The sequence below is a fragment of the Dipodomys merriami genome, unplaced genomic scaffold (assembly GCF_024711535.1).
Source record: "Dipodomys merriami isolate MVZ:Mamm:240054 unplaced genomic scaffold, mDipMer1.0.p SCAF_530, whole genome shotgun sequence".
NCBI lineage: Eukaryota > Metazoa > Chordata > Mammalia > Rodentia > Heteromyidae > Dipodomys > Dipodomys merriami.
In genome coordinates this window covers 93,564-111,322 of record NW_027206103.1, presented here as the reverse complement: position 1 = coordinate 111,322, position 17,759 = coordinate 93,564, and positions in this window count along the sequence as shown.

Sequence of the window (17,759 nt, the reverse complement as noted above, 5' to 3'; positions counted from 1 at the left end):
CCCACAAAGTTGGAAAGTTCATTTTTCGACATAAGGACTTGTACATTCATTGTTGCAGTGGGTCCACCTGTATCCCTAGGTAAACGATTTGTTTTTTTTTTTCCCTATCCTGAGCAATAAGTGCCATGGATAGACAGCAAAATTTCCTACTTTTGTGGTTGAGTGTGTTCACTAATTTACTCCAGAAATTATCATTATTAATGAAAAATAAGCAAGGTGGTAACTGCCAGGGTGGTAACTGTATAGAAGTTAACAGGTTCCAAAGTAAAACAACCTCAGCAATCCATCCTAGTCTAAATAATCTAATTAGACTCCCAGACTTCTTTTAGAGCCTTTTCTTAAATGAAAACTAGAGGATTAATGGAAATAAAAAGAAAGGAGAAAGGAAAAGAAGGTGGAATTATAGGTAGACTATATGTAGACTCTACACTCTACCTTATAAATTACCCACATAAAGAAAATAATGAGATACTGGACATGAGTGGCTCATGCCATAATCGTCGCTACTCTAGAAGCTGAGATCTGAGGATCCAGGTTCAGAGCCAGCCCAGTCAGGAAAGTCTGTGAGACTAGTGTCCAATTAACCACCAAAAACAACAACAACATAAAACAGAAGTAGAGCTGTGGTGGCTCAAGTGGTAGAATACTTTTGAGTGAAAACATAAAGCACAAACTCACTTATCTTGATTCTTTCCTGGGTTAGAGGATAGAAATATTTTCACAGAGGTACACTTTGGCTGGGAGAGATACCATGGTCTTCATTAAGATAGGCCAAGTTTAGAGCATTGAGTATGAAAGTTGAGATGAAGGCAGAAACAGAAAATCTAAAACCATGAGATTAGATGAGAGCAGTGAGCTACCACTGAGTTTCTGAGAGCCAAATGGTCATGGAAATGGCTTTTTGTGTGCGATGCTTGGATAAGATAAAGCTTACAGAGCCTACTGCCATTTACTTTGACTCCATTATTTAAAAATCAGCATCTAAATTGATCTAAGCAAACCATATTTGACTAGAATAATAAAATATTAAAGTACTAAGACATTTTAAATTTATCTACTTTGATGACAAATCCCCTAAAAATAAATATGTTATATGTCTTTAGCTTAACATTCACAAACCAGAATCACCAGAATGAACGTTAATGTTTAATGGTAAGATGAGCATGGAAAAGAAAAGTTATTAGGGGAATTACTATTTGGCTGAGCTGTGTTTGAGTCAGGGATCTCCCTCAGTGAAGTTGGGTAAGTCTTAACCTCAACAAGCTTTAGTTTCCTCATCTGAAAATAGGAATCACTCAACACTTACCTCTCAGAATAAAGATGAAACAAGAGAATACGAAGCATTTCATCCTATCAAAATGTTGCCATGCCCCTAAATGGTGCTGGGGACGTTCAGAGTTTACCCTCTATTTCTGCCACATTGACCACTGAGATTACTTGTCTGTTTTGTTATCTATTTCTTAAAAGATGTCAGCTTTCTCTCCATGGCTCTGTCACTCAACCCTGATGGTAGCTGCTTCTATGCATAGATTTTTGCATATGTTTCTGGACATGTATTTTTCATTCCAAATCCTCTCTTTTTATTTATCTCCTATGCCTAAGTGCATAACACATAATAAAAGTAATATTCTAACTTATTTTTTAGGTCACATCAACATCTGGAAACTTACAGACAAGGAAATACTATATACATCTTCCCTTCCTCCTTCCTGCTCTACTCCCTACCCGCTATCCTACCACATAGTACATCAATTTCCTGTGATGTCAGTGAGTAAGAATCCATCCCTCGGGGCTTAAGCACTCCTCGATTTATTAAAACTGTAAAAATGGAGACAAAGCCCAGCCCATGAAATTCTTCTTTTAAAGGACTGTGTCTTATATAACCCAACCCAAAACATTCAGTGAGTTTTATGTAATAAAAGTCACAATTTTTTTAAATAAATCAGTTTGAGTCCTTTTTTTGTATTTAACACATTTCAAGAGTCAAGTTTCTGTGTACAGAGATTTATATTTCTTAATCTATGCATGAGAGATTTGATTACAGTACAAAGAACAGTTTCCTAATAATGAAAGTAAATGCATCCAAATGTGTTAGTAAGAATAATAGTAGAATTGTCTTCTCTGAATCTCTGCATAAATGGGTCCAAAACCAGTATTTATGTACAGCACTTCTTAAAGCTAGACTTTGATGATCAAGAACACTTCTCGTCAGTTGATTTCTCTGATGTTATAGAATAGAAACTCCAGACTATGATGGGATTCTGACACATTTTGGTACTTTTATTTCATGATAATTACAGAAGAAAAATGAAAAGGAAATGGAAATTAGCCTTTAGCAGCTGCTTTAGTGAGACAATCTACATTTTGGATTTCAGAATGGAGAGAGTAGTCCAAGGAAAGAGAAATAAGCTTTTGTTATGATTGTAATTAAATATCTTGTGTTCATTAAAGATGTTATTCTTATTGTAGTGAGAGAAGAAATATTAAGAACAAATAAAACCTGAAAAATGCTATACTACACTATCCAACAGTTTTTTTAAATCAGAGCTGTTATTGATTTTACCCTAATTTTGGCAAAGGGGCTGTGTAGTAATCTATTAGAAGAATAGAAGAGTTTTAGAATTCAAGTATATTAATTTTAGCATTATAGTTTGGCTAAAAACAATACTTCACTATTTGGATATGTTTTATTCCTCTGTCTTATCATTAATACTGTTAAATAAAAGCTTATTTTTAGAATTGAAATGTCAATTATTACATTTTTCTCTAAAGCCATTTTCACCTTCCATTCAGTTTCTATCTGATTACCTATGTGAAAGTAAAATAACTACCCAGCTGCCCGCAGATGGGGGCTTATGCCTGTAATTTTAGCTCCTTAGGAGGCTGAGCTCTTAGGATCAGGTTCAAAGCCAGCCTGGGCAGAAATATCTGTGAGACTCTTAACTCCAATTAATCAAAAAAATCCTGAAGTGGAACTCAACACTGGAACACTGAATTCAAGCCCCCCAAACCAGCACACTTTACACACACACACACACACACACACACACACACACACACGCACGCACACACACGCACGCACACACACACACACACACACACACACACACACACACACACACACACGCACAGAGTATCTGGAAATTGCTCTGTTCCCCAGCCTTAAACTCTCATTTTGAGCATCTTACAATGTTATGAAAAAAAAATAGGTACTGTGCATATAAAGAACCCCAGGACACCATTAAACTGTCTCAGAGACATTTCTTAAGGAAACTGTTGACCTGGTAGGGACAATACCTCTAACGACAACATCGCCCTGGAAACCAACGAAATGAACTTGTAAAATGGAATATGAAGAAAGGTATAAAGGACAATAGTTCAAAATTCAACACATGCTTTGAATTTGCTCTGTGTGTGTGTGTGTGTGTGTGTGTGTGTGTGTGTGTGTGTGTGTCTTGAATTTGCTTTTAACCTTCTTTTCCAGAGGGTTTTTTCCCATACCCCAGTCTGATAGTACTTTATTTTAGATTGTGGATTATTTATATGAAGATGCAAAATACTCAAATCTTCTAGTCAATAAAACCTAGTCTTACGCATGATTGGTTCGATTAAAGTCTTTGAATAAATAACTTTGCCAACTTTGCCAACTTTGTCCCGAGTTTTGTGGCTCTAAATTAGAGATAATTATGATGTCTATTTCAAAAAATTATTATGAGAATTAAATTAGGTTATTTTCATAAAATCTGGGGGATTGCATATATGCTGATATATTTGAGGATATCAATTTAGCTATTACTAAATATTAAGTAATTTCAAGATTAACTAATAGTAGCTCAGTCTGCCATGAGCTGAACTACTTATTTTATAGAGGAAAATAGAATCCACCTTTAAACTGAGTTGCCATTCAATTGTACTGAGTTCCCTCCATTAGTTTACCCAGCTAAGATTGATTGAAGTGTAAAATGAGTACTAAGAACCCAGATGCCCCTCAGTAGATGAATGGATCAAGAATTCTATGCCTCCATCAGAAACAATGACATTGCCCCATTTGTTAGGAAATGGAAAGATTGGAAAAAATTATATTAGGTGAAGTAAGCCAGGCCTAAAGAAACATAGGTCCCATGGTTTCCCTTATTTTCAATAACTAGTATATGTCTGGGACAAGCAGAAAAGGTCAAAAGCTATGTAAATGTGCCCAGATAAGATGATGTTAAGTGAAATGAACCCCAAGATAACCCCTCTGTACAGTATTTTTACAGCAAAAAATATTAAAAATGAGTAGTAAGTATTCAACATATTTGTAGGAATTATCTGATCTGTCTCATTTATTTCCCCTTTTTCTCATTTATTTCCCTCTTTCTACTCAGTCTCATTTTTTTCAGTCTTGTATTGTTTCCAATTCTTGTTCTATGTCATGCTAATTCTTATTTCTCTGCAATAAGCAACTATCCTAAGAACTGTGGAAAATGCACATAGCACTTGCTAAGAAACAAATGCATTAATGACCATCATACAGTATTGTCTACTTTGAGTGCTTTTTCAGCTTTTTATCATGCATCTCTGCCTAGTTTAAAATGACAGGGCAGGAACTCTGTCTAATTCTATTTGTAAATCAGGAGGAGAGCATGGTTGTTCGATAAATGCCAAGAAGCAACAGCAGCCATGTGAGGTGAATAGGTGGAAATGATTATTTTTGTCTATAGTAAAGTGAAAAGAAAATGGGTACTTTACAATTTTCAAAGCATTCCCATATCGATTATCTCGTTTGCACATCACACTGACATAGAGAAAGCTAGACTGGGCAGTTTTACTGCTATCTGCTCTGGGCCATGGAAGAAAGTGAGAGTAGAAGGCTAAGTGCCTTGTCCAAAGACCCAAGGCAAGTCAGTAGCACAGCTCAGGGGAGTTCAAACCTCAGCATCTCCACCTCATGCTCTTCTTAACCAGGAACTCCACAGAGTAGCAGTGGATCTTAAACATGGCAAAAAGCACATCTGTTTGGGGACTTTGGATGGTAGCACTTAACTTTGACCCTGGCTAACAGCAAGTTTTGAAGAAATAGTTGTTTCATCCATCAGCTAATGTTATGATGATCTTGTCAGTGGGACTTGAATACTAATTACTGAATCCATAGCAAGGCTTGGCATCCTTGCCATCTATCCTGCTCAACTCATGAAGATCAGTGTTCACTGTTAATCTTCCATTTCATTTAATGAAACTTATAACACCACTTGATGATAGTACTTTTCCAGTCCTGCCATTCTCCCAAGATGTTGCCAGTTCTTTTCAGTAGATTAGGTGATAGGCATTTCTCCAATAGGCCAAAATATAGCCTTGCAAATACAATACATGAAATGGCCTTTAAAAGCTAAAGCTTCACCTTTCATTTCACTAGGGTGTTTGCTGTTGAAATATTCAGAGTTGTCTAAAAATCCTGAGATGTTGCTACCAGGACATATAAGATGTTACAATGGACAGTTTGCTATTCATGATCTTTGCTCCTGCTAGTGACATAGGAAAGTTCTGTCAACCTTATTAGCTAGACCAGATTTAGATGAAGGGGATGCCCACATTTTAGTTGGTAGGAATGCCCTACAATCCTTGATCTGCTAAAATCAAATGTCAGTGTGTATGTCTGATATGCATTACTCACTTAGGGATCAAATCAACATCCTCAGCATGCTTGCTGTTATATGCTGTGACTTTGGAGATGAATTTTAGTCCTTCAGTAGCATTTTAGCACTTTTCACAATTGTTCACTGTTTACTTCTCAGAGTCATAATTAAAGAGCTCACCAGCCCTTTCTGTCCACTAAGCCCTTCTCAAACACACATACTGTTCTATTGCAGCTAAGCTTATGCCTTTTGTTCCACTTTCCAATTTCCAGAAAAACTAACACACAAATCACCCATCAAGCTATTTCTCTCAGAAGAAAAGCTTATTTAAAAGTAAAATAAAGACCATCATATGTTCTAATAACATTTTAAATCATTATAGGCTATAAAACCCTAAATTCATTAATTCAGTCAGTAGTGACATGTGGTAGTTCAATTTTATTATCCCTTCAATAAAGTCATCTGAGAACTTAAGTAGTTTTCCAGATTTTCACATCAAGTCAGATCAGTGGGTCATTCAGAGAAAACGACAGAGGAAAATGGGTTCCAACTCATCATTCCATAACCCTTAGTTCTCCTTTATTTTATTATTCTTTTAATATTCATATACTGATTAGTTACATATTAGCTAGCATTTTAAACACAAAATATATATACACATGTGTATCATCTTTTCATCTTTATATATTAATAAATACATGAATACATCCATATCATGTATTTATAATATACATAATATATTTATTATCTGTAACTAATATATTGATACTGGCTAAACTGACAAACTTGATATGTAAATACTGGCCAGTGTCATTTAATATTCTTAGGTTTAACTCAGGTTAGTGTTTTATTAGTAGCAGTGAACAAATGAATGGCTGGAAACAATGCAATGTCTTGTCTTTTGGTGTTCTTTAATTCTACAGGTATATTTCATTCTACTTAGGATTTTCAACAAAACTTTGTGGAAAGTAAGGAACATGAATAGGTATCTTTTGCAACTGATTCTGTTATTATTTCTGTTAAAATCAATCTTTAAAAACAATGACCAATAACAAATTTCTTATTAAAAATCCAGACTTACATATATTAAATCATTTAAGGGCCTACCTATGCTCTAAGTTAGTTTTTAATCAGCTATTGAACATCTCCCACATTTCAGGCATTATGATAAAATATACCAACCACTTCCTGTAGGGCATGTGTTATTATTCTCATTTCTTGTAGATGACAAAGTTCTGCTTCTGAAATATTAAATAAGTTCCCAAGGTAAGAAAACTAATAAATGCCAGAATCTGTTCCTTTAGTGTATAATGTGGCCTCCCAAATTATACAGTCATCAAGGTTTATATAAATTTATGAATATGTACACAGTATGGTTCTTTCTTTTTTGAAAATAGTCTTGACATCGAAACAACAAATGTGTTAGAAAGATATTTCAGTGATGAGGTTCTGACATTTTGGTGCATACTTCTCTTAGATTTAACCTTTACAAAATCTTAATTAGCATTGTGCCAACCCTGATGAATCATTTTTCTCATTAAAATAAATAGGATTTGTGCAGGAGATGCCTTCCCATTTTCTGTACCTGTAAAGTGTTGTGTTATCAGGTATAAAAACTAATAGTAAATTTAATAAGTTGTTTACTTCTATAATAAGAGAAACCCTTATTATTCACAAGGCATAGACCACATTTGGGGATACTATAATAGATAGAAAAATAACAATTGAAATTCTGAATACATTAGTACCACAGCATGTTGCAGACCAATTAAAATTGACAGCCAGGCATAGCAAACACACATGGATAAATTTAGAAAATGTGAGTTGTGGTTAAGATGATTTTTTCCCATTTTCTCTTCACTACTTGTTCATTTATATCCTTGTGGATACCACAGCTTGTTTTGTTAATCTTTCTTTTTCTGCTTCACTTCTAAATTTTAATCAAATTGAATGCTGACAGATAATAAAATTTTAATTTATGTCAGACTACGTTAGTACTTTGATATATTTAGTGCCCTGATGTTGGAAAACTATTACTAACTAGAAATACTAGCTTTTGTAGACAATATATAATTTTCATAATCTTGAACCAGGATGGGAAAAAATAGATACTGTGCTAAACATTTCAAGTGTGTATTCACCTCTCTGTATTAAATTAGTATTGGCAGCTGAGTGGGAGATTACAGGGTACAGCTGCCTTAACCTTCAACAGTAAATGATGCTTACTGAATTGCCTCCATTTGCTTGTGAAGCCCAGGAAGCTTAAAAATAGAGGTTCGCTGCTAATGATGAGGACACACAGTAAATTAGCATCACTTACGTTGGAGGAGAATTGGGAGTAAACATGCATTGCTAATAGAAATTATGGACTTTCATTTATCTGAAGTTCTTAAAGACTGTTTTGGTGTAATACATGCCTAACTATAGAAGTTGAAGCTTGATATAACAACATAAACTACTGACTATCTGCCCTCTATAACACATTGTATTGGTACTATACTTGATCCTGTTTCATTTCTATAATAACTCTAGGGAGGAGAATTATTATCATAATTATACTCAGGATAAAACTGATGCCTGAAAAAGTGATTTCCTATATTCAGGGCACCTGATTACAGCTGAAGGTAGAACTCCAAAGCTGATACCCATGCCACTTGATTCTGTGACCTATCCATACCTATTGTATATAATCTCTTTCTCGTGTCAAAAGACTAAGGTATTTGCCTATAAATATGCTATAATGTTTGAAAAAATAGTATCTGAGAACAGCTAGGTAGGATGTCAATACAAATATAATTTGATTTAAGCACAAGTGCAGTTTGGGGCTGAACTGATGTCTAACTTCTTTTTTATGAGCTAGCATCTGCAGTGTATGGGGGGATGTTCGTGAGGAGGGGAAAAACAGCTGTTCAAAAAACACTGAGAGACAATGAGATTTACCAGTCGTTATGTCGAAAACGAACTTTACAACTTTGGTGCGGGGGTGGGGGGGGCATGCGGAGAGGATTGGGGGGGGCGAAGGGGAAACAAAGGAGGAGGCTACAATGCTTGATAAGAAATGTACTCATTATCTTGCCCATGTAATTGTAACCCCTCTGTACAGTATTTTCACAATTAAAAAAAAAGCCCCCCCCCCCAAAAAAAAAACACTGAGAGAAAGGGATCAAGTTCAAATGCTTTCTCCCCTCACAGAAGATTAATAAGCTTTAAGTATTTTTCAATTTAATAACTGGGACACAGTCACTCAATGTGGACCCTGAGAAGACATAATGATCAGGGTCCTTGTAAGTAATGTTTAAAAAAAAATACGGAGGTTGGATTTATACAGTTTTTTAAAAAAAACAAATAGATTTAAGGGTGAGGGCACTACTTACTTTCTGAATTAATTGGTAAAAAGTAGCAAACAGTGCCATCTACTGGACTGTCATTTTTCTCTTTGTTACAGATATGTGCAGATGATTAAAACTGTTGTATATGTTGAATACCTTACACGTAAAAACACATTTGTTACCTAACATGAAGATTCAAAGCTATTTAAAATCAATTGGATGGCTGTGTTTGTTTTCCTGTGGATACATTCTAAGCCATTTTATTAGTAGTATTAGAAATTGTTGATTAAAAACAAAATAATTGTATTCAAATAAATCTATCTATGCATTGGGAGGAAGGTTAGGGCTTGAACTCAGGGCCTGGGCCTTGTCCCTGAGATTTTGTGCTCAAGGCTGGCACTCTTCAACTTTGAACCACAGCATGATTTCCAGATTTTTGGTTCTTAATTAGAGATGAGTATCTCAAGGACATTCCTGTCCAGGCTGGCTTTGAACCACAATCCTCACATCTCAACCTGCTGAGTAGCTAAGATTACAAGTCTGTCTGAGCCACCAGAGCCTGGCTTACCTTGATTTGTTTTTCTTGGGTCCGGTTGTGGGGCCTGAACTCTGGGCCTGGGTGCTGTCCCTCAGCTCCTCAGCTTATGTGGTGCTGAGGAATCGAACCCAGGGCCTTATGCATGCAAGGCAAGCACTCTACCACTGAGCCACCTTCCCAGCCCCTTACCTTGATATTTTTAAAGCCATTTTAATGATCTTACAGAGAAGAATCACCAAGCAAAAATTATGAGAAACCACCACAAGTTAGAATAAGCCATTTCCTCTACTCAGTTGATGAATGTCCTTTCCAATCTGTTTGATCATGTTAGTTGGAGATAGAGTCTCCTGGACTTTCCTGCCCAGGCAGGCTTGGAACCACTATCCTCAGATCTCAGCCTCTTGAGTAGCTAGAATTACAGGTGGGAGCCACCAGCTTGGATTCATCAACACCATCCTTAACTCTTTGAACCACTGTGAATTCCAGAGTCTCATCTCTTGGATTCTGATCAACTGGATAGATGTAATCGTTGGGCTCAATGATGACAGTCAATCTTGATTGACTGCAGCTCTGTAGCTCCACGGCTACAGACAGCCCTCGGGAGAATCGGAGAATCGTGAAGCAGACAGCACGTGCTAGCAGACCCTTCCCCACCCCACCCCCTCAGAGTTTCCTCCTTCCACTTGTCACTCTGTTCCCTTCCATGGGCACCTCCCTCCCTTTTACTCATTTTCTGATTCCTTTCATTCCATTTTTGACAGGACTTGTTGGCAGCTAATCTCTACCAATGCACTAGATTTTAATTAATTTAGCTACCTACAGGGTGGCCTGTAATGTCTAGAAAGACAAAATATTATTTTGTCACATATTGTAATATAGTATCAGCAAATAATTCTGTATCTTTAGATTCTATCTTTAGATAACAACTTAATAAAAGTTCAGGTTGCTCAGGTTGTTATGGTGATGGACATTTGTGATTGGTCCAGACTACTCTGAAGGATGTAGCAGTTGGGGACATAGGTTTGTTTATTGAGACTGTGGCAGTTGCCTTGTGTGAGATGTCACTATTAAGATATTGGTGCATTCCATGAAGGAAGTGAGGCCTCAGCAAACCAAACCTGTGTGCTTCTCCACCTGACAGCAGTAAACCAGAGAAAGATGACCCCTCAGAACCAAGAGCACCCTTATCTACAGCCAAGTTCCGCATCAGACCAAACTCCATTCTAAGCCATTATCCATAGTACTGTCCTCTGAAGCACAGAGGAGACATAGATAGATAGATAGATAGATAGATAGATAGATAGATAGATAGATAGATAGATAGATAGATAGATAGATAGATAATAGATAGATTAGATAGATAGATAGATAGATAGATAGATAGATAGATAGATAGATAGATAGATAGATAGATAGATAGATAGATAGATAGATAGATAGATGCTAGGCCACTAGTTCTAAAGTTGTCTTGAAATACAAAGGTGATGGACTGGAGGTATAGCTTAGTGGTAGAGTACTTGTCTAGCATCTATAGGGCCCTTGGTTCAATCTCCAGAACTAATCTTTTGTTAAAAAGAAAAGGAACAAGAGTGAAAGATGATTTGGAAGAAAAATTTGGAGATGGTGTTAAGCTGAATATTGTTATTCACTTTACAGCTCATTGAAAATATACTCCTTTGGGGCTATGCATTGTTATTTGTTTCTCTTCCATAGTATCTCACACAGAGCTCACTATGAGACTTTTGTTCTAACTTCTCTCTTCAGGAATAAGACCTGAATAGTAATTTACTGGAGTGTTTTTATGCAAAATATGTTACTTTCCCAAGTTAATGATTGCAAAGTCACTAAGTAGGATATACCTTAGATCCATGGACCATCTAGAACCTGAGAATCAGCTCCTTCCTAGAGCAAGTATTTCTTTACTTGGGGATCTTAGAGGCTTATCTCTTTTGCTACTCACATTGGTCTCTTCCATGACTTTTCTTCTGACTGCCCCTTAGGCAATCCTCTTGTCCTTTAGCCTATTTTTGTTCCACTCCTCAGTATCTTCCAAAGCCCTACATACACCCTCCTATTAAACTCTTTGTTGATACATCTCTTCTAATGAATCTCAACTTCAGCTACACATTAGAACATAACTTTATAAAATGTCCATGACCAGGCTTTCTAAGCAAGTATGACTCCATTGGTTTGGAAAGTTGGATTCAGTGTTTTAAAATTTCTGTTGGGAAAGTCAAAATTGAGAACACTATTTTCTGTCTTATATTGTGCTCAGCTCAGTCCCTATTTTGCCTTTCTCCTCAAATTTAGGCAGCAACCTTGGCTTGACGTTTCACTGTTAAGCATTAATGGATGGAAGAATAGATCTCTACCAAAAAAAAAAAAGAAGAAGAAGCTGATAGGAATATATTAGACTATCTAAAATAAAATTAAATAAATTACACATATGTTGAAATGCATTATAGTCTGCCCTACTTCTGTCACCTTATAGAGATAACTATACTCCTCTGCTATTTTAAGATTTCAAGACTAGGGATTACTCAAATAAGTTTGAGAACTTCCTAGTTAAAATGAATTATAAATCAGTAGAAAATAGAATGCCCTGCTAAAACCAGGTCTTGAGACCCTGTCCCAATATGCTCTCTTCCTAAGCATCCCTGCCAACTTCTAATGCCTGAAAAATGAAGGAGTTAAGAGATGGCAATTTGCTGTGAGGAGAGGACACCTTGGACTGAATTTACAGCATGCAACTCCTACTCACATATGCTGCCCAGAGAAAATGTTGCCAATGATTGTGTGGAACTGGGTTGCTGCCCACTCTGTACTGTTTCCAGGATTTTGTTGTTAATTACCACCTAGTGCAATAGCCTGGGACAGTTCTCAGCCTAACGCTATATTTTGCATAGCACATAAAGTGTCTGGGGGTCTATGTGAATGGCTAACAAATGAACGTGTGTAATGAGTTTAGTTAAAATAAAATGATACACATTAGGCCAGAGTCCCTCCCTCTATCCATTTGAAATTGTTCTTTCTAGTTGTATTCTGCACTACTAGAGCCCTAATATTTCTGCCAGGAATCAATGGAAATAATGAGAGCGTAAAATCTACATGTCTAACACCTAATTTGTCAGGAAAAAATTAGCTGGCATGAAATATACAATTTGTTTATAAAATGTGGTTTTGAATGGTTTAAAGAATGAGCATTTTATCTGCCAATTTATCTGCCAATAGGTCTTTAAAGGTGTCTAGGGGACTTTGAGAGTGATTGTAAAAGAACTTGTAACTAGCTGAAGGATAGATGAGCCTTGGAAGAACAGTATGAACTCTGAGCCTAAAATTGTTATGAGCCCATTTCATCTTCTCAAAAACATATTCTCAGTGAGCTAAATACAACCATTTCTCTATTCTCTTCCACATTCCTTGCTTTTGGTTGCTTTAGCCTTTTAATTTGCTAGGTTTAGGTTTTGTCACTTTTCTAAGGCTTTGCATATGTGTAATTGAAAAATCAAAGAAGATTTGAAAAAGCAGAAAGGCAGTGTGAGAGACAGAACAGACAAAACTGGCATTTCTTGAGAGACCCCCAACCATGCTCCTTTCTTTTTAATTTGCAGACCCTTTATGTAAGTTTATTTTCTTTGTTCTCTTTTCTCTGTTAACTAAACATGTCAAAGTTGACCCAGCAGCACTTAGTAGCTCTTTAGAGATGAAGTGGAATGCAATGACACAGTAGCATCCAATACTTTTAAGCATGGAAGCATTTATTGATTGAGTGAGTGATTGATTGATGTTTCTAGTCCTGGGCCTTGAAATCTAGGCCTGGGTGCTCTCCCTAAGCTCCTTTTGCTCAAGGCTAGCCTCTATCACTTGAGCTACAGCACCACTTCCAACTTTTTTCTGTGATTAATTGGAGATAAGCATCTCATGCCCAGACTGTCTTCGAACTGTGATCCTCAGATAGCAGCCTTCAAAGTAGCTAGGATTACAGGCATGAACCACAAGTGCCTGGCAGAACCTTACTTTTTTAGAATTGTTATTAATATTAGAAAAATACTCAGATTATAGATTCCCTCCCCCGTAGAATGGAACAAAGGGCTTCCTTTCTATCTTGAAAATTAGTAGAGAACATCAATAAAAGAAGACAAAATTGTCAAAACATGATGATCCTCTGCTGCCACAGCCAGCAAGGACAAAGAAAAGTCTAGAAAAGTAGATTGCAGGCAGAAGGCAACTTGGTGACAATTAGTGACTAACAGATTTGAAAATTTCCAACTTCTGAGGAATTGACAAAATTAAAAAAAAATGTCTAGGAGGCAAAGAGAAGGATCTTCTCAGTTTTATTCTACCAAAGAAAACTATTTTTAAGTTTTGAAAACCAAAAGGTACTCTTCATTGGATATGATAATTTTTAAGATTACAAGTTGGTTTGAAATCATTCTTTCAGCCTCATGGAGAACATTGGCAATTGACTTTTCCTCTCCCCACAACTCTGGCAATTGCAGAGTGCAAGGGAGGCACATCCATCTGAACACTAATGAGGATGGCAGTTTTCCCATTGTGCTTCCTGCCTGGACTGCTCTTGGATGCTTTTATACCCCCACTTCCTTGCCAGTCAGTTATCAACGGAAACTATTCTGCACTTGGCTCTTGGTGCATCCCTGAACATTTCCTGGAGGCTACATCTGACGTCTCCCTGCTCCAGGTTGTCCCTCCATTCCTGAGAGAAGCACTGTCTTCCAGCTACGATCTTCAAACTCCATTTGTCCCTGAAAATATATCCTCCCTTCTGCATCCCTGAGGAGCCTTCCCCTTTCCTTTCCTTTCTGCCTCTCCTCTCCTCTTCCCTCCAATGTTGTGAAATTTAACTACATTTCTTGTGCACATACCAATGTTTCTAATCGTAAGAGTTCCCTTTACACACGTCTTCGCTACGCTAGAAATTGCAAAAACTCAGTATTCATGTAAAAATTACTGTTGATGGAGGGCAGAAGCCTGTATCCCCATCCCATTCTCACTCAGCCTCTGGGTCTCAGTAACTCTCGGATTCAGATTCTTTCTCTGTTTCCCCATAGTCCTTTGGCCCACACATGGAGTGCTGTGGCTGTTCTAGCGCACAACAGCTCACTCTGCTGTGAGAATTCAATCTTTTCCTTTCTTTGTTTTCCAAATACTGCCCATCATTTCAAAAGCCACTCAGTCAATCCTCTGAAAATTTGTGACAGTTACTGATACTCAATTTATTCATCCCTTCATTAGTATATTCATCCATTCATCATTCATCCTGTCTAAGTTGCTATATCGTTGTATCTGCTGTGTATCTTATTCACACACAGATAATATAGAGAAAGGCTTAAGGCTCAACCTTGTAATCCCAAATATTCAGGAGGAGGCTGATCTGGAGGATAGTGGTTCAAGGCCAGCTCAGGCAGGAAAAGTATGCTAGAGTCCATCTCCAAAATAATCAGCAAAATATAGAGGTGGAGGTGTAGCTCAAGCAGTAGAATGCTGGCCTAGAAAATGCTAGGCTAAGTTCAAACCCTAGTATTACCAAACTGGGAGAAAGAAAGGATCATATGTTGAGCATTATGTTATATTACAGAGAGACAGAGGTGTAGATATACAGTGATAGAATAAATGATCCAGAGCTTTACTAGTTGAAATGCTTAATTAACTCAAGTTACATATTTGAGTGATTCCCTAGTGTACATCTGGTATTTCTTAGATGTTTAATCAATATTTACATACTACTTATAATCTGAGGTTTGAATTTGGTTTTAAAATAAAAAAGCAAACACGCTACTTCTCAGGTATGTTTAGAATTCTGCCTTATTTTTACAACTTGCATGCTTACAACTATACTGTAGGAAAGAAAAATGATTTAAGATAATGTCACTAAGATATCCCTAGCTCTAGAAAATCCTTCTCTTGACCCATCTTGCTACCCAATAAATTATTGTTCTACTTCTAGCCTTTCATTTACTAACTCACTTCTCAAATGCACACATCAACATCAAAATGTTAACTTTGTTACTGATAAAACTGATGGGGGAACATGTCTTTTGGTTAAATCCTACTATTGAATTTTCTCATACAACAGAACACACTTGGCTAACAGGCTGGCTTATGAGAGAGCTGTGAGCTAAGCCTTTTTCAAAATTTACAAAAGATAAATCACTCTTGTATTTGAGAAAAAGAAAGGCCAGAGATAAGCTGGAAACATTCCTCTCATCATTTCCCATTCCTGGGAAGAAGATTGGACAGTTTTTTCCTCTGATGGAAACAGAAGCCAGGAGAATGAATGTTCTCCAATATCCATTTTCTGCTCATCTGCTGGGGCTTCTCCTGGTTCCTGTTCTGTTCCACAGGCCTATCTAGCTTTGGCCTCCTAGATCCAGCCTGAACCAGTCCTGATGCTATAGCTCTACACTCACTGGGTAAATACATACATTTTTGCCCCAATAATCATTCAGAAGACCTTAATTGCCCAATCCAGTGACCACTTCTCAGTCTTCTCCTTCTCTAATTTCTCAGCACTTTGAAACTTCCCATGTGCTTGTAGGGATGAAGCCAGGCTCTCTAGTTTTGAACACTACAGTTCTTGTATAAATACCATCATCTGTAACATAAGAGAGTTCCCTTTATCCACAATTCTTCTCTGCCCTGGACATCTCAAGAACTTAGCTTTCATGTAAAAAAAAATCAAGTTTTACTGATCTAATGCAAGGATGTAGCTTTGCAGTGAGTAATAGATGGATTTGGGTTCCAATTCTGACATGTTCTAATTATGTGACTTCATTTGATTTCTCTAGTTATTTCATCTATAAATTCAGAATCAGCAGTGGGCAATATGTATTGAATCTCCAGTGCTAATCACTAAGCTCTTCATTTTCTTTATCATAATTAATCTTACACTGACTCTCTGAAGTAAATCCTACTTTCTTTCCTCTTTGAAGATTTAAAAATTGAGATTTAACGATTGTAAGATTTAGTGTTGTTGCCCAAAGCCAGACAACCAATAGGTGACAGTTTGGAATCAAATTTAGTAAAACATGCATTAGAACTCAGTTTTATGTAACTACAAGTTGAAATTCTTAAATTAGAACATTAGACACTTTCCTTTCTTTCCTATGATGGGTGCGTGCACAGCCTTCATAACAAGGCCTGTGTAGATTATAAACTCACTAAATAGCAGCTAGCATCATCATCATCATCATCATCATCATCATCATCCTACAAACAAAAGATTTCTAATTTGGCAGTAGTCTTTTCCTAATCTCTTCTTTTGGCTTAGTGTCTTAGATTTACTATAAAGGGACTATCTCTCTCTTTCTCTGAACACTTTATAGTAGAATTGAGTATAATAATTGTTGGGTAAACTAGCATAAGGTCATTCATGTCGTAGAGGAAAAATCAGCATGTTCTTTATAAGCTAGGTATGGGAAGGAAAAACACTGAGAAATTTAAATGCATAAAACAAGCTGGGCTCAGGATGGCTCATGCCTGTAATACTAGCTACTAGGAAGCTGAGATCTGAGGATAGTGGTTCAAAGCCAGCCTCAGAAGGAAAATGACCAGAAAACCGGAAGTGGTGCTGTGACTCAAGTGGTAGAGTGCTAGCCTTGAGCTGAAGAACTGAGGGACAGCGCCCAGGCCCAGAGTTCAGGCCTCAGGACCAACAAAAATAAATAAATAAATAGAAAGACAAAGTAAGTACTTTAAACAAAGAAAAATACAAATGACAAATTAAATGGAGTGTTTTCTTCTTCTATCACAAACCAAAAGGTTATTCTGGCACTAAGAAACCACACTGATCAATGAGATAGTATAATCAGAAATAAACCTTCACGAATACGGTCAAATGACTTTTGACAAGGGTGTCAAGATCACTTAACAAGAAAAGCACAATCTTTTCTACAAATGGTATTGGGAAGCTGCATATTTACTTGCAAATAATGAGCTTGGACCTAGTTCTCAGACCATATGCAAAAATTAACTTGAAATGGATTATAGACCAAAGAGTAAGTGACAGAACAATAAAACTCTTAACTGAAAACCCATATAAAAGCTTCATTGTAAAGGACTTCTTAGACATAGCACCTAAAAGCATAGGAAGTGAAAAGAAAGATAAATTGAAGGTCATCAAAATTTTAAAATTCTGTGTGTCAGAGGACACAGTCAAAAGTGAGAGCAACCACAGAACATATTTACAAATTATATATTATGATAGAGTGAGAAAGCGTGAGGAATTCTGCCCCTAGATGGCAGATCAGACTCCACAGT